Below are 16,505 nucleotides of genomic sequence, written 5' to 3'. Positions count from 1 at the left end.
ATGTGGACCCACTCCGCTGGGCGAGCTCCTGCCCCCGCCATGTTCTGGCCCTACGCTTTGGTGCCCACCTGGCACATTGTCCCACCCTCTGCCATCGCACCAGACCCAATGGATATGTCTTTCATCAGTCAACCAGTGTTTCCTCCATTGCCTGGGCATCCACTTTGCACGAGGGAGAGGTGTGTCATATCGTGCAACTAGTGCATGTGGACTGAGAGTGATGCTGCACATACATGTTTGAATCAGCTGCTAACTGTATCAGCATGGGCTGCCTGATGGAGGCTGCCTGTGGGAGGTGTGCATGCGGCGAGGCCTCCACTGCGCCACCTACCAGTGAGTGATTCATGCATTTATATCTGCAGAGCAGTGCTAACTGGCCGTCTTGTGTGTCTTTCCAGTGTGCTGTTCAATTCAGTGTAGTGTGTCGTGTTATGTGTGGGTTCACAGGAGTCTATTCTTCATTGTAGTTGAGTGCTTCATGAATAAAGGCATATTCGGTTTACTTTGGACTGGTCTCGTGCACTACATAATTACAACAACGTAAATACTGCTTGCATGTTCGTAACCAGAAATATAAATATGGGAAATACTAAGAAATGGATCACATCTGACATTATAAGATTAGAGGATGGTCAAAAAATGTCATACGAAAATTCGTTGATAAACAAAACTTCTGACAGCATTGACTCTTATAAGGAGAAGAAACGAGCCTACAAAAGAAAAATAAATGTGATTTTTACCACAATGATGTTTCAGCCCTCAAAACCATTTATAAGACTGCATAATCCCACATAAATCAATTTAGAAAAGATTCTGACAGGAAAGGTGAGAGTAATATAATTTTAGAGAAATATAGGAAGGAATGTAGGGATTCAATGACATCGGTAATGTTATTAATCAATGTTATGTTGGAGTAGTGGAAAAACTCATAAAAGACACCAATACCTCCTGAAAATCAAGGAATATTAATAACATCTAACGTCATAGATTGTATTGGTTACTGAGACCTCTGAGTGATTTGATAAGCACAGCTATGGAAATTGAGATATTTCCTAAATGTCTCAAAAAAAGAAAATTTGTGTCCATTTCCATTGGTGTTGATAAGAAACTACTGCAAACTATAGCTCAATTTCTATCACACCTGTCTTACCTAAGCCACTTAAACTGTTTTGAAAGACAGATTCTTGCATTTCATAGAGAAGAATAACATACTCAATGATTCACAAGATGGTTTTAATAAATGTAGGTTTAATACCACAGCCACAGCTAACTTTGTAGCTCATGTTATTGAGGTGTCAGACGAGCAAAGAAAAGTCTGTGGAGTTTACCTTAACTTTTGAAAGGCATTTGACTTTGTACATCACAACAGACTAATACTCGAACTAGAATGCTGTGGTATCAGGGGCAAGGCAGCTGACATAAAATCATCTTTTGTGGAAAACAGAGAGCACTGTGTACAAGCAAAGTATAAAATAAGTGATGCTATTGTAAATGTGTGCTGTAATTTTTATCTAGTAGAGCTTGGTGTGCCTTAGTAGTCAGTACTGAGACCCTTTTATATTCTCTGTGTAAATAATATGACATCAGCAACAGCTGATAATGTAGTAATGCTTGCAGCTGACACTTCACTCATAGTAAAAAGTGACTCAGTAGAAGAACTGGAATCAAATGCTAGCAAATTTTAGGTGGGCTTAAAATAGACTCTAAGCCTAAAAGAGAAAAAAAAGACACACGATGAAATAATTATCTGCATGGGGCAGAAATCAGTAGATGTGATGTACATGTACTGACAAACAAATGATTACAATTTCAGAAAAATTGGATGATTCATTCAAGAGAAAAGGCTTCGCAAATTGAGTAAGTCTACAACAGGTTGGTACACCTCTGGCCCTGATGTAACCAATTATTCAGCTTGGCATTTATTGACAGAGTTGTTGGATGCCTTCCTGGTGTATATCATGCCAGATTCTGCCCAATTGGCACATTAGAACATCAAAATCCTGACATGATGGGAAGGCCCTGCCCATAATGCTCCAAATTTTCTCAATTGGAGAAAGATCCAATGACCTTGCTGGCCAGGGCTGGGTTTGGCAAACATGTAAACAAGTAGTAGAAACTCTTTATGTATGCAGGCAGGCATTATCTTGCTGAAATGTAAGCCCAGCAGGGCATGGCATGAAGGGCAACACAATGGGGGGTGGAGGGTGGGGGTGGGATACCATTGGCATACACTGTGTTGTAAGGCAACAAAATGGGGGAGGGGTGGGGGTGGGATATCATTGGCATACACTGTGTTGTAAGGCTGCCATGGAAGACAGCAAAGGGGTCTTGTTATGAAAAGAAAAGGCACCCCATACCATCATGTTTTGTTGTCAAACCATATGGTGGGCAACAGTCAGATTGGTATCCCATTGCTGTCTGTGACATCTCCAGACACGTCTTCGGCCTGGAATCTCATCGACTGGAGTAGAATTGTCTTCAGTGATGAGTCCTGCTCTGAATTGAGCCCCAATGACTAATTAAGGTGTTTCTGGAGGTGCTTCTTCTCAATCAATCATCCAGTTTTCCTGAAATTGTTATCATTTGTTTATCTGTACATGTACATCAAATCTACCAATTTCTGTCCCATTTGGATAATTCCTTTGTGGTGCATCATTTTTCTGTCTTGTTAGAGTTTATTTCAGTGAAAAGAAAATGTCTGTAATTGGAAATAAGACCACATACATACAACTACAAATAAGTAAAACTACAAAGACTAACAGTGTATGCCTTGAACTGGGTAATTCGGTTCAAGAAGAAGCAGTGAATCATATATTCTTAGGTGACATCACTGGTAAGCAGTTGATATAGGAGGACTATCTCAACAAAGTATGCTAAAAAATAAGCACTAGTATATTCTTAATGAGGAAGAAGTCTAGGACAGTAAATAAACACATTGTTAACAATGTTCTATGACCTAGTCTATCTCCACTTACCATAATGCATTGTAGTGTGGAGAAATGCAGCACATATGCGTATACATAGGTTAGTTAAGATTCAGAAGAAGGCTATGAGATACATTCCAAATGTGGCCCCAAGAAAATCCTGCAAAAATGAATTTGGAGAATTAATATCACAACTATCCCTTCAGTATATATATTTATAACAATAATGCACCAGAAACCCAGTAGTATTGCTCAGTTAAACAGAGCCATGAAAGACTGCAATACAATAAATAGCAATGATTATTATCTGCATAGAAAGTGACTCAAATTAACCGAAAAGGATCCCATAACTATTTAGCATATTTTATATAATAAATTACCACCAGAATAAAATGCATTGAAAAGACATTGGTTTTCAGATATAAATGAAGATGTTATTTGCTCCCGTCATCTCTATACAGCCTAAAAGAATACCTAGAAGCTAAACAGCAGAGAGTATCTGCTTAAAACAAAAAATTATGAAGACATCTGTGTATCCACAAATCAGGAAATGTAAACATGCAATGTATGTACTCTCTTGTTTCATAAGAATGATCCTGTTGTTGTGCGCTCTTTTTATTTGTTCCAAGTGCTTTGGACAGACATGGCATTACATAGAGCTGCTGCCAAATGGTAAGATAATGAAGATTAGTGAGTGCACGGTGTACATTGTAAAAGTGAAATGGTGAAAATGAGGAGATGAGTGTGTACGTTAAAATGTGGTTAATCATGCTTTTATGTCATCCAGCTTACATTCAGGAAATCTTGGACTGATGTTGGGAATTCATCTAATGGTGGTTAAGTTAAATTTTGACTGAATTAAGATATGTCTGTTGAAATGTTTCAGGGTGTGGGTAAAATTCCAGTAACGGAGTAGGCGATTCCAGATCTCTAGTGTATGTTATGATATGAGCTCTTATATAAATCATTTGGCATGGGTTGTAATTAACAGAAGCATTTATTTTGGTTATAGTTATGCACATTGCACATGTGTAAAATATACCTACAAAGGCTCATCTGCTCATTGATAACTTTGAAAGAATAAAGGCAATTAGAAACACAGACTTGGGAGATAACTATTTGTTCAAAACTACATCTTTCTGTTATCCAGTCTCCTGCACTTATACTGAGAAACCAAAAAATGTATGAAGTGTCAAGGATTTTTTTTAAAATGACTTAGAATAAAATTTATTATTCAGAATGAAAGAATCTCTTACAGATATGAAGAACATAATTAGTTTCAGTGAAAACATTTTATGTAAAGGAAATAATTAACAGAAAACTATAATGTCAGCAAATGTTCAATAATCTAATATTTCTACATAGGTAAATGTTATGGGAAATAACCTGCATCTGCATCTACATATATACCCCACAAGTCTCCCTATGGTGCATGGTGGAGGGTACCCTTACCAGTGTTACTCATTCCCTTGCTTGATCCACTTGGAAATGGAGCGAACGAAAAATGACATTCTGTAGTGCCTCCATATGAGTGCAAATTTATCTTAGCCTGTCTTGGTGGTCCCTACCCAAAGAGTACCTTGGCAGCAGTAGAAACATTTTGCATTCAGCAGTAAATGCTGGTCTCTAAATTTTCTCAGAAGGGTTTTACTAAAAGAACATTGTCTTCCCTTCATGGATTGCCATTTGGGTTCACCAAGTGTCTTTGTAACACTCACTTGTTGGTTGAACATGTCAGTTACAAATCTAGCAACATGCTTCTGAATTGTTACAGTGTATTTGTTTAACCGAAGCTGTGAAGATCCCAAACTTGAGTACTCAAGAGTTCTGTATATGAATGCCTTTATAGATGAACTACACTTTGCTAAAATTCTCCTAATAAACCAAAGTCTATCATTTGTCTTCCCTACTAATGACATTTTGTGTTCATTTACATTTTGTTTATGCCTAAATATTTAATCATTGTGATTGTATCCAGTAGAACACCACCAATACTGTATTCAAACATTACAGGATTGATATTTCTAGTCATCTGCATTAACTTACATGTTTCTACATTTAGAGCAAGCTGCCTTTCATCATACCAAATATAAATTCTGTCTTAGTCATTCTGTATCGTCCTACAGTTACATAACAACAGCACTTTTCCATATGCTGCAGCAGCATCAGCATTGTATCTGCTCACAGTGTGGCTTCAGTTGCCTGAGATTACAGTTGTGTGTATGAGTTGCATGTGCATATATGTGTGTGTGTGTGTGTGTGTGTGTGTGTGTCTATTGTTGACAAAGGCCATTGGCCAAAAGCTTTAAGTGTGAAAATCTTTTTATTGTGCCTATCTGTGACTCAGTATCCCCGCTGTATGGTGAGTAGCAACTTTCCTAACGACTGTTTGAATCTGGAACTCTGTCACTCAATAGATGACCCAATTGCTTCAGTAAAATCACATTGTTCTACAGAAGAGATGTTGAAACATATCTGACAGTTCCTGCAGAAACAGCATCAGGCGATCATCACAATACTGGCATAGCTACCCTTCTTATAGCAACTTGGACACTGCACCTATGTTTGATGCATAAAGCTGCCACTTCCCCAGACCTACCTTTGTGCCACATCTTTGTAGATTGGCTTGACACCATAACTAAGAAGTAAGAATTGAAACCGATACCTGTAATTTAAATGGCTCTGAGCACTATGGGACTTAACATCTGAGGTCATCAGTCCCCTAGAACTTAGAACTACTAAAACCTAACGAACCTAAAGACATCACACACATCCATGTCCGAGGCAGGATTTGAACCTGCGACCGTAGCAGTCGCGCGGTTCCAGACTGAAGCAACTAGAACCGCTCGGCCACCGCGGCCGGCACCTGTAATTAATTATAGCAAGTAGAATGAGATATATCCTGACTGTATTAGAGAGTAAGACCTTGATTTAAGTGAGAACAAGTAGTGTAACTCACTCTTGTGAAATATTAACTGGGATTTCACAGTATAACTAGTGCCAATGTAGTCTGTGTTAAGTTCAGCTGTGCTTGGTACACCAAAGTGAAATTCAGGATGAGTTTCTTGAAGATAGGAGGACTTCTGTACAGTAAATTCAATTTCCAGGCATGCATATAAATTTTTAGTGTTATTATTTGGCACTGATGGCAGAGAATCAGATCCGGCTCATATCATGTGTCACAACCAGTATGTGGAGCAAGCAAAGAGTGCAATACTGCAGAAGGGAGGGTGCCACTTCTGATACATTTCCACTCCAAGCAGATCCATAATAAAGAAGTGCAAACAGTGCAGTATGGCGGCACCTAATTTGTTGCTCTGAGGGCCTTGCTCCATGGAGCCATAACACGTAACCTCTGAGCTCAACTGCTCCACAGTTTCCTAGCACTGACAGAAAGTGTGAAGGCAAGGGGAACCAACAATAATTGAGACATCATGATTGGGAGAAGTCTGCTGATACCTCTAGATAACAATGGGAAATGGCCGCATTGCCAGCTGTGATGACATTATGTCCAGTTTAAGTATGACTGTTTTTGAAGCCTAAGGTTCTATGTATGGTCATTCCGTCTAAACCACTGATTCCATCAAAATGATAGTCTTGCTAGTTACAGTACAACGTGATTGGGCAACCAGGATGTGCTGCCTGCTGCTGAGAGAAGACTTTGCCTCTAATACCAGAGCCAGCCAGCTGTAGTGGGACCTAGCCGCTGCAAGCTGCCACTGCTGTTTGGCTGCTGCTGTTTTCATAGATAATGTAGATGAGTCTAGACCTTCCCCTGGTGAAGAATCATACTAAATGACTCCATACTACTTCCTACAATCTATTGGGCGAGACACCTGAGTATCTCCTTTCTGGCTGTAAGCAGTGTTGCTGATTTGGATCCTGGATATCCACCTTCAAGACACCCACCACCTGTGAGATGTTGTTGGCACCTGCTTCAACACATGTCCATCTTCAAGAGCACTGGGGTGGGCCACACTAGCTGGTAGTGAGCCTTTGTGGGCTTGCACCTACAGACTCTTGTTCTGGCTACCTGCAAAACGGCCTCAACTGCCGAAGTGCTGAATCAGTATTACTTGTCTCATGCAAGTGTGCAAATCAGTGTACATTATGCCACACCTGAGAAGACAAGACATACTGTAAATTACCAGTTATAAATATGATTCCAGACAATGCTGTATCACTGGCACCTTAGGGCATGTGACTGCTATTCACACCAGATCACAAGCTCGATCTCCAGCATCAGTAGCGTCCTCATCTGCTCAGCTTTCACACCCACTGAAAATCCTCACCTGAGGGATGACCACTACAATGCTTTGCATGTTTACTTTTTAGTAGACACACATATTTCTATTAACTTTTGCCCATCAACATTTCTACATCCTTTTTTGAACCAATAGTACAACAATCGTGCTTCATCAACATTTCTTGAGTTTTGTTATTAAACTACCATGGGTGTTTTTCATCTTTAATGTATTTATTTAGCGTATACATCTCCAGAGCAGAATTTACAATCAGTTTCAACTTTGCCAATAATTCTTCTATGTCCATCAGTTTTTAACTAAATGATCTTCATTTATTGTTTAAATATGATGCTAACAACTGATTCTTTGGCTCTTTCCACCACAGAAATTCCCCTGGTCTTTTTGATGGATTTATGAACTTTAGTAGCCATCATTGCTATGATGACCTCATAGTCATTAATCCCTATACTAATTGTGGTGTGCGTACTGTAAGACCTTCAGTACACACACCATCAGATCATTTGACATGTCGCTCTAACGAAGTAGGCGAGTGTCAGCAATATGTCTCGTGGTCTTATTGTGGCGTGTTTATCTTCTGCCGTTAGGTCAGACGATAGAAATGCCACTTGCACGCTTAGAGTAGCTGAATGACGGTGACCAACTTTAAACAGAACTTGATTAATTTTCACACACATTTATTAAAATAATAAAAAGCATAAAAATTACTTAACTTGGTTCTGGATCCTATTTACAATTGACAATCGGAAGTTCCTTTGGTATTGGTACATTAATCTTATTCTCACATATATCTCTGATACTTGACAAAAGTGTCTATACGATTATCTTCATGGCTATGTACAGGAATATGGTAATCTTATTAGGCGCAGACTGAAACTTGACTATAGACTGGTGCAGACAAATACAGACTGGTGCAGACAAATGTAGACAGGTACAGACTGGTGCAGACAAATGCAGACTAATTAGAGGTCTGTACACGCGTTGTAATACCTCGCGCGTTCATGTATCACTGCGCGAGTGTGATCCGCGAGGAGAAAAGGTTCTACATAAGCACCAATCTCATTGGCTGCGTTACATATTAATACGTAGATCGGCAGAAGCAGAATTTGGTCCATCTCTATGGCAGTGCCATCTCATAGTGCGGAGACGGACGAGCGCTGTGCCTCCGCTGTTGTGCTTAGCAGGGCGCGCTCTAGTGGGAAAGTTGTGCACGCACTGACTACGTGGAACTATGTACACAACACTAATCCTGTCGATAAGGCGATCCCTGTTTGTAGCTACAACATCTAAAATATTTCCATTATGTGTGGGTTAGTGATCTGGTTGCTGAAGACAGCTTTTGGAAAATGCATTCAAAACTGCTTCAAAAGACTCTCTGTCTATAACATCTGCAAACAATCTATAGATGTCCTAGTGTATACTCAGTTGTTTAAAGTTACCTCCAACTAATACTGCATGATCAGGGTATTTACACACTGCTGAATGTAGACTTTCTCTGAATGATTTTACAACTTTTATGGTGGGATCAAGGTGACTGGAAAAACCATCTGATGATTAACTTGTGTTCACCTAGACAGGTTACTCATATCCTGATAACTTCACAGAAAGACTTAATTACGACCTCTGTATACATAATATTTTTGTCAATTATAAACTACTCTCCCCTCCTGTGGCATCTGACCTGTCAATACAAAGTTCATTTCACACCTCATTAATTATTTTGGAACTTTCTACTCCAGATTTCATCGACCTCTTGGTTCTGTGTAAAATTTCAGCAGGACCATTTTCATGGAGGACAGTAAATCAGGAACTTTCTTAAGAATGCTTTGGTGACCTCCTGTTAAAATGTTGACATTTTTATTTTCTTTACTTTGTGCACTATCGGATTTCACTCTCCGCATATTAGCAATGTCAAGTATTCATCAGAGGACCACTAACTACTGCATAGCCTAAGAAACCCCTGTGTGCAATGCACAAGTAGTCTGCTACCCAAGCAGCTGCTTCCTCTGTGTAGTGCACCACTGACTTGTCAAGAGGAATCTTGTTACAATTTTCCACCTCATAATTTAGGTCCAGAAATTTGTAGCCAAAACCATTATAGAATTGATGCAGCCTCTGGTTGAGACCCTACACTCAGCTTCAAACCAAAGAATGCCTACAAATTCTGTATATAGTACTATAAATTGTGAGGTCTTCTTGAACCCTTGTGAACAAGACCAGCAGCCTTCAATACTTGTACCAGCTGCCTGTACAAACTAAGGAAGGCCTCAGGACCCAAGCAACAGCCATTGTTGCTGATATGAGTCATAGCTTGAAGATGACTGTACCATGCACCCTCTATCAATGCAGGCAGGGCCTCCTCCACTTCTGAGATGGGGCACTCCAGCAGACTTATTGGACTTCTTTCCAGTTTGGACACTGCTTTTGTATGGGGCTCAATAATGCACGTAAAGTGCGAATGGGTTAGTGTCATGGCTTCCATGTCAGTCGTGCAGTGAGTTGACTTTACTGTCACAAACATGTACTATGTTCAGGATGTAGGCTGTGGTGATGGTGGGGTGATAGAAATTAATAAGTGCACATTTGCCAAAAAAGGATTTATTCTGCACACATGAGTAAATGAAGACTTGACAAAATAAATTCTGATTGCAATGTACACTGTCCTGGAGGGTGTACACTCACCAGTAACGAGCATGTGGACCAATCAAATAACTGCGGGAGAACATTGGACATGTGTCTGGAATGAAACAAACTTTTTTGGGACTGCAGGGTTCTGTGTATTTCTCAGAAGCAACAAAGCGAAAGTGAAAATGAATGGAAAGCATCAAACAAACCTCCATATGATAGGTGGAGAGCTTGAGTTAAGCTCGACACTCATGATCCATGGATTTTAGTTATAGACTCTGGAAAAGTGGATCTGTACTGTACAGTGGCTCAATTCTCACTGATGTTGCTTTCTGCTGACCATTGCCTGTGTGCATCACATGCTGCCAGACTTTTGCATATTGGAAAGTATGTGTGATGACGGAAATTTGAAGCAGCTAACTTGGGCTGGCAATGAGTGGCTCTGTCCATTCATGCATTTCTGAAGCATGACTGTCACATAGATCCTCACCTGGAGAATGGAGCTCAGCTGGCTTACGTTACTGATGTTTGGGTTTAACACACTTCATTGTGACGTAAGTGCAACTGCAATGGCAATGGGCTGGTCAGTGGTTACTGGGCAGTGGTGCATGACATCAGGGAATTGGTCCAGTCTGGTTTGCAGTGGGTGTGTCCTCGCACTGCTGGCTAGTGACAGCAGTGGCAGGTACCACTGGCTGTGAACTGTCCACAGTAATTTGTGGCTGGCCTAAAGACCATGAGTCACTCAAAAAGGCACACATCAAAGAACACTGATAATAAAAGGTAATGAAATAAAGTTTTCACAAGTTGCACTGTTGAGAGTTCACTGACATACTTGGTCATTGAAGCATGGCATGGGGTACAATCTGGACTCAGTGCTGTGACACAGCAGAGGCACAAAGATTATATCAAGTGTCTACACTCATGCAAGCAATATTTCATCGTGTGAGCTCGGTTACTGGAACTGTGACAGACAAGCCCGGCAAAGGCAAAGGTCCCGAGTTCGAGTCTCGGTCGGGCACACAGTTTTAATCTGCCAGGAAGTTTCATATCAGCGCACACTCCGCTGCAGAGTGAAAATCTCATTCTGGAAACATCCCCCAGGCTGTGGCTAAGCCATGTCTCCGCAATATCCTTTCTTTCAGGAGTGCTAGTTCTGCAAGGTTCGCAGGAGAGCTTCTGTAAAGTTTGGAAGGTAGGAGACGAGGTACTGGCTGAAGTAAAGCTGTGAGTACCGGTCGTGAGTCGTGCTTCGGTAGCTCAGTGGTAGAGCACTTGCCTGCGAAGGCAAAGGTCCCGAGTTCGAGTCTCGGTCGGGCACACAGTTTTAATCTGCCAGGAAGTTTCATATCAGCGCACACTCCGCTGCAGAGTGAAAATCTCATTCTGGAAACATCCCCCAGGCTGTGGCTAAGCCATGTCTCCGCAATATCCTTTCTTTCAGGAGTGCTAGTTCTGCAAGGTTCGCAGGAGAGCTTCTGTAAAGTTTGGAAGGTAGGAGACGAGGTACTGGCTGAAGTAAAGCTGTGAGTACCGGTCGTGAGTCGTGCTTCGGTAGCTCAGTGGTAGAGCACTTGCCCGCGAAGGCAAAGGTCCCGAGTTCGAGTCTCGGTCGGGCACACAGTTTTAATCTGCCAGGAAGTTTCATATCAGCGCACACTCCGCTGCAGAGTGAAAATCTCATTCTGGAAACATCCCCCAGGCTGTGGCTAAGCCATGTCTCCGCAATATCCTTTCTTTCAGGAGTGCGAGTTCTGCAAGGTTCGCAGGAGAGCTTCTGTAAAGTTTGGAAGGTAGGAGACGAGGTACTGGCTGAAGTAAAGCTGTGAGTACCGGTCGTGAGTCGTGCTTCGGTAGCTCAGTGGTAGAGCACTTGCCCGCGAAAGGCAAAGGTCCCGAGTTCGAGTCTCGGTCGGGCACACAGTTTTAATCTGCCAGGAAGTTTCATATCAGCGCACACTCCGCTGCAGAGTGAAAATCTCATTCTGGAAACATCCCCCAGGCTGTGGCTAAGCCATGTCTCCGCAATATCCTTTCTTTCAGGAGTGCTAGTTCTGCAAGGTTCGCAGGAGAGCTTCTGTAAAGTTTGGAAGGTAGGAGACGAGGTACTGGCTGAAGTAAAGCTGTGAGTACCGGTCGTGAGTCGTGCTTCGGTAGCTCAGTGGTAGAGCACTTGCCCGCGAAGGCAAAGGTCCCGAGTTCGAGTCTCGGTCGGGCACACAGTTTTAATCTGCCAGGAAGTTTCATATCAGCGCACACTCCGCTGCAGAGTGAAAATCTCATTCTGGAAACATCCCCCAGGCTGTGGCTAAGCCATGTCTCCGCAATATCCTTTCTTTCAGGAGTGCTAGTTCTGCAAGGTTCGCAGGAGAGCTTCTGTAAAGTTTGGAAGGTAGGAGACGAGGTACTGGCTGAAGTAAAGCTGTGAGTACCGGTCGTGAGTCGTGCTTCGGTAGCTCAGTGGTAGAGCACTTGCCCGCGTAAGGCAAAGGTCCCGAGTTCGAGTCTCGGTGGGGCACACAGTTTTAATCTGCCAGGAAGTTTCATATCAGCGCACACTCCGCTGCAGAGTGAAAATCTCATTCTGGAAACATCCCCCAGGCTGTGGCTAAGCCGTGTCTCCGCAATATCCTTTCTTTCAGGAGTGCTAGTTCTGCAAGGTTCGCAGGAGAGTTTCTGTAAAGTTTGGAAGGTAGGAGACGAGGTACTGGCTGAAGTAAAGCTGTGAGTACCGGTCGTGAGTCGTGCTTCGGTAGCTCAGTGGTAGAGCACTTGCCCGCGAAAGGCAAAGGTCCCGAGTTCGAGTCTCGGTCGGGCACACAGTTTTAATCTGCCAGGAAGTTTCATATCAGCGCACACTCCGCTGCAGAGTGAAAATCTCATTCTGGAAACATCCCCCAGGCTGTGGCTAAGCCATGTCTCCGCAATATCCTTTCTTTCAGGAGTGCTAGTTCTGCAAGGTTCGCAGGAGAGCTTCTGTAAAGTTTGGAAGGTAGGAGACGAGGTACTGGCTGAAGTAAAGCTGTGAGTACCGGTCGTGAGTCGTGCTTCGGTAGCTCAGTGGTAGAGCACTTGCCCGCGAAAGGCAAAGGTCCCGAGTTCGAGTCTCGGTCGGGCACACAGTTTTAATCTGCCAGGAAGTTTCATATCAGCGCACACTCCGCTGCAGAGTGAAAATCTCATTCTGGAAACATCCCCCAGGCTGTGGCTAAGCCATGTCTCCGCAATATCCTTTCTTTCAGGAGTGCTAGTTCTGCAAGGTTCGCAGGAGAGCTTCTGTAAAGTTTGGAAGGTAGGAGACGAGGTACTGGCTGAAGTAAAGCTGTGAGTACCGGTCGTGAGTCGTGCTTCGGTAGCTCAGTGGTAGAGCACTTGCCCGCGAAGGCAAAGGTCCCGAGTTCGAGTCTCGGTCGGGCACACAGTTTTAATCTGCCAGGAAGTTTCATATCAGCGCACACTCCGCTGCAGAGTGAAAATCTCATTCTGGAAACATCCCCCAGGCTGTGGCTAAGCCATGTCTCCGCAATATCCTTTCTTTCAGGAGTGCTAGTTCTGCAAGGTTCGCAGGAGAGCTTCTGTAAAGTTTGGAAGGTAGGAGACGAGGTACTGGCTGAAGTAAAGCTGTGAGTACCGGTCGTGAGTCATGCTTCGGTAGCTCAGTGGTAGAGCACTTGCCCGCGTAAGGCAAAGGTCCCGAGTTCGAGTCTCGGTCGGGCACACAGTTTTAATCTGCCAGGAAGTTTCATATCAGCGCACACTCCGCTGCAGAGTGAAAATCTCATTCTGGAAACACCCCCCAGGCTGTGGCTAAGCCGTGTCTCCGCAATATCCTTTCTTTCAGGAGTGCTAGTTCTGCAAGGTTCGCAGGAGAGCTTCTGTAAAGTTTGGAAGGTAGGAGACGAGGTACTGGCTGAAGTAAAGCTGTGAGTACCGGTCGTGAGTCATGCTTCGGTAGCTCAGTGGTAGAGCACTTGCCCGCGTAAGGCAAAGGTCCCGAGTTCGAGTCTCGGTCGGGCACACAGTTTTAATCTGCCAGGAAGTTTCATATCAGCGCACACTCCGCTGCAGAGTGAAAATCTCATTCTGGAAACACCCCCCAGGCTGTGGCTAAGCCGTGTCTCCGCAATATCCTTTCTTTCAGGAGTGCTAGTTCTGCAAGGTTCGCAGGAGAGCTTCTGTAAAGTTTGGAAGGTAGGAGACGAGGTACTGGCTGAAGTAAAGCTGTGAGTACCGGTCGTGAGTCGTGCTTCGGTAGCTCAGTGGTAGAGCACTTGCCCGCGAAAGGCAAAGGTCCCGAGTTCGAGTCTCGGTCGGGCACACAGTTTTAATCTGCCAGGAAGTTTCATATCAGCGCACACTCCGCTGCAGAGTGAAAATCTCATTCTGGAAACATCCCCCAGGCTGTGGCTAAGCCATGTCTCCGCAATATCCTTTCTTTCAGGAGTGCTAGTTCTGCAAGGTTCGCAGGAGAGCTTCTGTAAAGTTTGGAAGGTAGGAGACGAGGTACTGGCTGAAGTAAAGCTGTGAGTACCGGTCGTGAGTCGTGCTTCGGTAGCTCAGTGGTAGAGCACTTGCCCGCGAAGGCAAAGGTCCCGAGTTCGAGTCTCGGTCGGGCACACAGTTTTAATCTGCCAGGAAGTTTCATATCAGCGCACACTCCGCTGCAGAGTGAAAATCTCATTCTGGAAACATCCCCCAGGCTGTGGCTAAGCCATGTCTCCGCAATATCCTTTCTTTCAGGAGTGCTAGTTCTGCAAGGTTCGCAGGAGAGCTTCTGTAAAGTTTGGAAGGTAGGAGACGAGGTACTGGCTGAAGTAAAGCTGTGAGTACCGGTCGTGAGTCGTGCTTCGGTAGCTCAGTGGTAGAGCACTTGCCCGCGAAAGGCAAAGGTCCCGAGTTCGAGTCTCGGTCGGGCACACAGTTTTAATCTGCCAGGAAGTTTCATATCAGCGCACACTCCGCTGCAGAGTGAAAATCTCATTCTGGAAACATCCCCCAGGCTGTGGCTAAGCCATGTCTCCGCAATATCCTTTCTTTCAGGAGTGCTAGTTCTGCAAGGTTCGCAGGAGAGCTTCTGTAAAGTTTGGAAGGTAGGAGACGAGGTACTGGCTGAAGTAAAGCTGTGAGTACCGGTCGTGAGTCGTGCTTCGGTAGCTCAGTGGTAGAGCACTTGCCCGCGAAAGGCAAAGGTCCCGAGTTCGAGTCTCGGTCGGGCACACAGTTTTAATCTGCCAGGAAGTTTCAAATGGAGATGTCTGAAGCTCAGTGGAGAAGTACACAGCAAATTGGAAAGGGAGTTAATCTGGCCTCAATGGCCAACATGGTAGAGGCACAGGGACATGAACACGAATCCAGGAGCTGTGATGAACAAGCAGCCCGTTATGCAGGAAGTGGTTTCTGGAGCTCGACTGGAGATGATGTGCTGATGAAGCGGCCCACTGGAGACACGGTGTCTACAGCAGGCAGCAGCTAGAGTGTTTGAAACAGATGCAGTGGCCGCAGCACGTCACATGGTCCCCTGGAGCTGTGTTGGGAGTGGCCCAAGTGTCTGTGGAGGGCGTGGCCAGGTGGCTGTGCTGGGTGCCTGGGCAAGGTGAGGTGGGGCTGCAGTGCACGTGTTGGCATGATGGCAGCTGGCAGCTGGCAGCATGCATGTGTCATTGGCGACCATAGGGGCAAGCTCTGTCTGACTGATGGTGGAGGAAGCATCGTCTGTTGACAAGTCTTCCGCTGGGTCAGAGAAATGAATGGTGGCAGTAGTGGTCAAGATGTAAGCCAGCTTGACTCGATTGATTGACACTTTGGTCGGCCTGTTGTTGCCCTTGATGCCAAGCATCCTCTCACTGCAGGGGATAACATGATGTGTCCCTGTGCAGGGCAGCCAAATTGGTGGCTATCCTGCATCAGTGCATAGAATGGCATATGTACAGTACTGTAGACCAGTGAGCATGAACACTTTGCTGGTGCCATGCCAACTTGGTGCACGCAGTCAGAGGGGGGCCATGTGGGCGTGCAGATGTCCTGTCAGTGGAGGGACAGTTACCCTACAAAATCTCCAGGGATGGCAAGGGATTGTCCATAGACAATGTTGTCAGGCAAAGCACCGATATCTTCTTTCGGTGTTACTCACAGGCCAAGCAGTACCAGCGAGAGTGCTTCCATTCAGGCAGCTTTGTAGCAGCTTCAGTGGAGCTGCTCGACCATGCCATTAGATGTTGCTGCTTGACCATGCCATTAGATGTTGGGTGGTAACTGGTAGTTCTGTATAACTGCACATCACACAGTTGGGTGATGTGTGTAAACAAAGCACAGTCAAAGTGGCAGCTGCAGTCCGCTGTGATGTGTCTGGAAGAGCCAAAGCATGCCATCTAGGTTTCAACAAATTTGGTGGCAATGGTCCCTGCCATGGTGTCTGCTATGGGCATTGCCTCTGGCCAGTGATTGAATCGGTCTGCCATTGTCAGCAGATAACGCCAGCCTTGGGGCACAGGAGGAAGGCCTATGATGTTCACATGTGCAAAACAGTGTGTCATGTTGGGGAAGATGACAATGAGCATATGGGTATGCCTATCGACCTTGGGATATTGGCATGCACTGCATGTCCATTGATGGCAGTCTTTCCGTGCTCCTGGCCACATGAAGCAAACATGTGGCCATGAGCAACTCAGTTGTGTTGATGCTGGCATGTGACAGT

At 44.3% G+C, this 16,505-nt stretch overlaps 3 non-coding genes across 3 annotated transcripts; all 3 read left to right on the top strand.

Annotated features, from left to right (window-relative positions):
- Positions 1-11,059: 11,059 nt before the first annotated feature.
- Positions 11,060-11,132, top strand: Trnar-gcg (transfer RNA arginine (anticodon GCG)). The gene has a single exon. It is a non-coding gene; the product is annotated as a tRNA-Arg (tRNA).
- Positions 11,133-13,455: 2,323 nt separating this feature from the next.
- Positions 13,456-13,529, top strand: Trnat-cgu (transfer RNA threonine (anticodon CGU)). The gene has a single exon. It is a non-coding gene; the product is annotated as a tRNA-Thr (tRNA).
- Positions 13,530-13,755: 226 nt separating this feature from the next.
- On the top strand, positions 13,756-13,829 carry Trnat-cgu (transfer RNA threonine (anticodon CGU)). Its single transcript has one exon. It is a non-coding gene; the product is annotated as a tRNA-Thr (tRNA).
- Positions 13,830-16,505: the final 2,676 nt, after the last annotated feature.

Source organism: Schistocerca nitens, chromosome 4 (genome assembly GCF_023898315.1).
Source record: "Schistocerca nitens isolate TAMUIC-IGC-003100 chromosome 4, iqSchNite1.1, whole genome shotgun sequence".
Lineage (NCBI taxonomy): Eukaryota > Metazoa > Arthropoda > Insecta > Orthoptera > Acrididae > Schistocerca > Schistocerca nitens.
Note: the sequence above shows the minus strand (reverse complement) of the source record. Positions and strands in the feature narration are given on the sequence as shown.